At 37.9% G+C, this 6126-nt stretch overlaps 1 long non-coding RNA gene across 1 annotated transcript; it reads right to left on the reverse strand.

The window, feature by feature from the left end:
* Window positions 1-2360: 2360 nt before the first annotated feature.
* LOC120750677 (uncharacterized) lies at window positions 2361-5815 on the reverse strand. The gene is made up of 4 exons (XR_005700099.1): window positions 5565-5815; window positions 5200-5345; window positions 4731-5043; window positions 2361-4568 (listed from the first exon to the last, which is right to left on the reverse strand). It is a non-coding gene; the product is annotated as an uncharacterized LOC120750677 (long non-coding RNA).
* Between the last annotated feature and the right edge of the window lie 311 nt (window positions 5816-6126).

The following is a 6126-nucleotide window of genomic DNA, read 5'->3' on the forward strand; positions in this document are numbered from 1 at the left end:
TATTTTTGTTTTCAGTTCAAGGAACTGAAGTGGTTTGATTTTCAATGGCCTTCAACAATGTATTTTGTTTCAATTCTTTCATTTCTTTCATGGAATATTACAGTTTCTGAAGAAATTGCTTTTTCTTTTGAAGTGATTTTTCTTAGAAAAACTCCCAAGCAAATCTATTAATTAGACATGCTCAATCACTCCAAGGAATATCAACATGTATTGCAAATGCCCTTGAAGTCCACATGGAGAGTAAGTTATTTTTAAAGTGAGTAAATGTTTTGCTCCTTTAATTGCAGTGACTTTCAACATATACCAGATATGCCAACTTCAGGGGCTGATTCAATTCCTTCCCTGCATGTTATCAAGCCATAACATATCTCTTCTTCCCAGTTTTTTTGGATTTATTCCTTCAGTTTTCAGCTGGACTTCTCACTTCATTTTCAGTCAGTGCAAAGGGGCTAATCCAACCCGGGACTATTATGCATAAAAATATCTTGGGTTTTGTTCTCATTTAGAATGTGTGCTCTAGTACAGTGTCCCACTGATTCTCCTGGCAGTCGCAAGAATAGATACAGAAATAAAGCAAGGTGTACAGAACAGTACTTCATGGAGGCTTTGAAAAAAGCTGTACACACCAGCACTTACATCCCTTGACAAGGCACAGAAAAACCTCTGCTATAGTCCATCTCCAGACTCCTGTTCCAAAGAACGATCCATGCAAATCTTAAACCCTCAAACCATAACCATGAAATAATAATTTTGTTAAGCTGATATCCCTTCTATATTGTCCTCTCCTGTGAGATACAAGTGTCAAATGAGGAGTTGCATTTACAGTGGGAGAGATTCCATTGTCCTTCTGCCAACTAGCAATCAAATATGGAAGAATTTGTCCCATCTAATGAAATTTTTCAACCTTACTGTTAGGTAAGGTTCCACTTTGTTCTTACTTGGATAAGAAAGCAGGTTACTGATATGACAACATGTTTCCTAGCCCCATGATGCTTCTAAATGCAAGTCAAACAACATGTATTATAGGTGCAAGATTGATAAGATTCTCTCTGGATATTTTTGTAGTTCTTATAAGGTCTCACAAAAAGGTTTTTGATCTTTCCAAAAAGCAGCTTTAACTACAAAGCATATAGCAGCTCAAACAGCAGAGGGTGCTTTGTAAGCAAATACAAAACACTTGATCTAAAATTATTGCTGTAGATAGATTCTGCAGCTGTGCGGATGCTTTACTACCAGTTCTATTCTTGAAGTAGCAGATTCAGTGGCTCACTGCTTATTAGAATTGTTTCAGACACTCTAATAAATCTCCTGTGAAAACCATCCCCAAAATTCTACATGTAAGGGATAAAATTCTACATGTGCAGGATAGCTCCATGTTTTTAAATAAGGTGAACAATATGTCATGAAATAATGCATTATTCATAGATGCATACTGTTTTAAGACCTTAATAAAGGATTTGTTTAATAGTTCAAGCACATGCCCTGCATATTTATACCCTGGTATGCATACAAATGTAATAGCATTGGATACTTGTAATACTCTTTTTTTAAGCACTTATGATGCAGAGCAGTTAAGTTAAATTGCGAAACAAAGCCAAGCACAGCAAATTGTTATCAATCTGCAAAGTGGGTGGCTGGTCATCCTTTAAAGGGAGCTCTATTTCATAGAATCATAGACTCCACATCCTGAGTTGGAAGGGACACTCAAGGATCATTCAAGTGAAATTTCTGGCCCTGCACAGGATGACCCCAAGAATAATACAGTGTACCTGAGAGTGTTATCATATAGTGTGCCTGAGAGTGTTGATTTGGGATCTGCCAAATAAATGAACAGGACTTTCACCTCCTTAACACTGAACAGTCTGTCTCCATTGCATCTCACTTCCAACAAGGGAAGGGAAGGGAAAGGGAATTCAGTGCTGAGCAATCAAAAGAATGGCAATGCTTCCAGGCATGGAGGCAAACAAGTGGAAAGATAGTGAGGGAATCATTAGGTCTTCAATGTTAACATTTATTACCAATTTTCAATTTTGAATTTTCTAATCTTGGAACTATAATGACTTTCACCAGCTGATGATCTCATCCAAAGAACTTTGGAAGGAAATATGGAAAAAAGTCATATTTGGTCCCATCCATTTCACCTTGTTATAGTGACAGAATTGAGAGATGGTAAGTTGAATAAAGAGTAGAAATGAAAATAAAAACAGAAGACATTAAAGTCATAAAGAAGCCTATTTCAGAGGTATCAATACAGAACAAGTATCAATAATCACACAAGTAGAAAAAATTGGAATAGGAGAGAGAAACAAAGGTGTGGTGGCAAAATTAATATTTGGCGGAGCCCTTAGAAGACATAAACAACCAGATTCACTCAGGATATCACTGGGGAAAAAGCAGTTCCTGAATTAGTAAGTTGTCCACAGAGTACAGAGAAATCTCAAGGTGTGTTTTCTCATATCCAAACTTTTTAATCTAAAGATTTAATTCATAATTTCACATTTTGATTTCTTTCACACTTTGGCTTACGAGACCCTTTCTTAAAAGATCCTTACCCCCTTCTTGAATTTCTGCAACTGAATTTTCACTGAGATGCAGCTTCTGTCTACACATGCCATGACTATATCAAGACCTCTTAGTTATAGGACAGGTTCAGGGCTAGAGTGGACAATATAGATCACCATTTGTTTGAATTCTGTCAGGAATACATCTTCAGCACTACAGGCCTGAATTTTCAACTGCATCTTATTTTTTTCAGAAGTGATAATAAAGGCCTCCAACCCCCTAGCTTCAGTTATTCTGTTGCCAGCTTTTCTTCATGAATAAAATTGTTATTCTTTTAGTTTGAATTTGCCATTTTTTCCTCAGTGATCTATTACCAGAAAACTCTTCCAAATAGGTCCTCATAAGACACAATGGATCAACTTTTTAATATATGTTTTAAAATGAGTGAGGCAAGAGATCTAACTCTTCCATTGAAGACATCTTTCATTTATGTAAAAAAATATATTATGTGTATCTTTTTGATTCTTTCTGGTTAAGCATAAGTTTTGAGGAGCTGATGAATCACTTGTATGTGATTGAATATTGTACCAATACTATTTCCTTGCTATTTTTGTTTCCTGGTAATAAGGTATCTTCTGCATTGGACTCCAGAGGACATGAGTAATGGGAAAGGAGAAGCAGTAGAAAGTGGTTCTGTTATAAAAATAGAAGTCAATACATAGATTTGCCCTGTCACTAGACGGGGCTACAAGGTGATACACAGCACAGCCACATTAGAGATGAACATTGAGTACAAAAACTTGGGAAAGTTTCAAACTGAGAGAGCAAATCCAGACTGAAATGAGAGGGAGGATAGAGCATTGAGCCTATATTGTGGTGGTGGTGGTTCTGCAAGGACATTATCATAGAAAGATACCATGAGTAAAAAGCAGACATTATGGCAGGGGGGTCCCTCGAGGTCCCCTCCAACCAGGCCATTCTGTGATTGTATGATCCTGTTATTACAGTAAAAGGTGATTACATCTTTCAAAAACACTATGATTGAGGAGGAGGAGGAAAGACAAGGAAAAGAAGCGTTAGGGAGGTGAGTGATGACACGAATGGTAAAGGGAGGGAGGAAGCAGTGGGAGACAGAGGAAGAATCTTGTTATGGCAGGAGTCACCAGATTGCGTTGTTACACATAGTCTTAATGGTTATTTTCCTTGGCATGTAAGCAAGTTTTTTGTTTTAGGAAAAATACCTAGTGTTTTAACTCTTATAAATGTCTACAGAGGGGTCATAACAAGCAACTGAGCAAAAGACAATGTTAGAGATGGAAACTCTGAAGGATCTAGACAAGAAGGTTTGATTTTAAAGTAATAAAAATCAGCATTACTAACTCATCATGTTGACTTTGTTGATCCTTGACTGATGTGTAGGCAAAAGAACTGAGCACAAACTACAAGCAAATCCAACTTTTTTTTTTAAAGCAGTGAGATAATCTCTAAGGCCATGACAGCTCCTATCCTTCAGTAGAAAAGCAATCTGATGGTATCAGGAAGGATGTAAGGTCTGAAGACAAGAATCAAATAAATGGAAGGAAAGACTATGAAGTGGAAAAATAGAAACATTGGAAAAGAATAGGGAAAACATTAGATACAATCAACGGGTAGTGAGGCATATCTGCAAGTCAAGGCAGTTGATAGAACAGCAAATACAAAACAATGAAATCAGCTCAAAATACCATGTAGAAGTGGTATGTAGCCAAAATGGTGTAGGTACAACATTAGACTAGATTTTTTTCAGTCTACTTTAAAAATGCTAGCATATTTAAATTACACAAACGGCACTAGAAGTGAGGACTTATGGAGTAGATGATTGCTGAGGCTGGGAAAGACTTTGTAGTAGAGGGTGCAAGAATATCCACAATGCACACTTGCATTGCTGCTGAATGGCAGCAACTGGCTTTTATAATACAGCACAAAATTATTACATTTATTAACACTTCTGTCTAGTGTTCAAGACTAATACAAGGCTTCTTCCTTTCCCAGTTCTTGGGCATTAGTCCTTGTTAGGTTTGAAATACCTAAATAAAAAAACAAAACAAACAAATGACTTTTAAATAACTGCCTTCTTGCCAGAGGGCAAAATCCCTAATGATGTCCAAGAGGTGGTCTCTGCAGCACACTGCTTACTGTTCAAAAGGAAGCTGGGGAAAGAAGGTGTAAACAAGTGCCCAAGTACTCACTCTCCTCTGGGTAGGACATGCACTGCATGTTCATTCCTCTTTCTCAAGGCCCGACCTTTGTAACTCAAATGGCAAAACAAAAGCCTAAGTGTTCTTCATAGTCTTGAGTACTCATGGCAGCTTGTCTGTCACAGCTTAAGCTTCTCTTGCAGAAAGGACACATCAAACAACTTTACATTCTTCTACAATAAAAATAAATTCCACTTCATTGTATATGGTAGTAAAAATCCATCTAGGTGAAATTCTGGATCTCCTGGAAGCAGACCTCTGACCTCCTTTTTCCTCAGTGAGCAACCTCTGTTCTGAGCTTGAGCTGCAGCACAGAATTGCCCCAGGTGGAAAAAAAAAAAAAAAAAACCCAAATAAAGTGGGAACTAAAAGGATGATTCCTACTGAGGGTTAGCTGTCCGCTACAGCTAGCTGGGTGGCAGCTTTCCAGGGTGATGTCCTGAAGCAGACTGTGTAGTACCTGTACAGCTAGCTCCAGGAGAGAGGCTGTGGAGACTTGAATTCCTTCAGCTGCACTTGATCTCCCACCATAGCTCCACAGATAGGAGTCTTTCAGCCCATTAAGGCTCAAATAACTCTTACCTTAAAGAGTTCAACCTAAAAACACTGCACAGGAGCAGGGAAAAAAAATTAAAATAAAATAAAATAAAATAAATCAAACAGCTGGTAGTTAAAAAACAGGATTAAAAAACAAGGAATAAAAGGTACACTGTAGAGAGTTTGGGGTATTTGACAGAATGAGTCTTTGAAAGCTGAAAACAAGCTTGATAAGGAGAAAAGGACAATGCAGATTCCCCACAACTGCTCTTAAGTGACATGGGCTACCTTTGCTGGGGTTCCACACTGTTCTGCCTCTCAACTTCTCCTGTTAAAAGGAGGACTCTTCTGTGTTCAGCTAGATCTTACAACCACCTCCACAACTCTTCTCTGTCCTCAGTGCTCTTTCAGTCATTGCATAAAGAACTTTTTAGGAACATCCTCAACCACTAGGAAATCCCGGACCCAACCCAGACTAATCTTATCTGGTTTCAGAGCCAGCTATTCAGCTGTATCTAGACCTCTTTCCTACTCTACCCCAGGAGCCCTTCCAGAGTTACCTGCTCTTTGAAGGGCCATGATTTTAAATAGCATTAGCTATTTTCAGCTAATCAGGGCCTGCTCTACTTAAAAGCATATTACACCTGCTGGTATTTAAAGTAAATTTAAAAAAGGAAACAAAGCACTAATACATGCCTCTGCCCATCTGTTCTCACATCCACATGGACTCATGGACAATTTAGTATCTCTAACAAAATAAGTAAGAAGTTATCTTGTTAACACAGAAGACTAAAAGGAACTATATTATACTTGGAGGATCTCTTTAAATGGAGAACATTTTTTAACACTG

Source organism: Hirundo rustica, chromosome 3 (assembly GCF_015227805.2).
Source record: "Hirundo rustica isolate bHirRus1 chromosome 3, bHirRus1.pri.v3, whole genome shotgun sequence".
Taxonomy (NCBI): domain Eukaryota; kingdom Metazoa; phylum Chordata; class Aves; order Passeriformes; family Hirundinidae; genus Hirundo; species Hirundo rustica.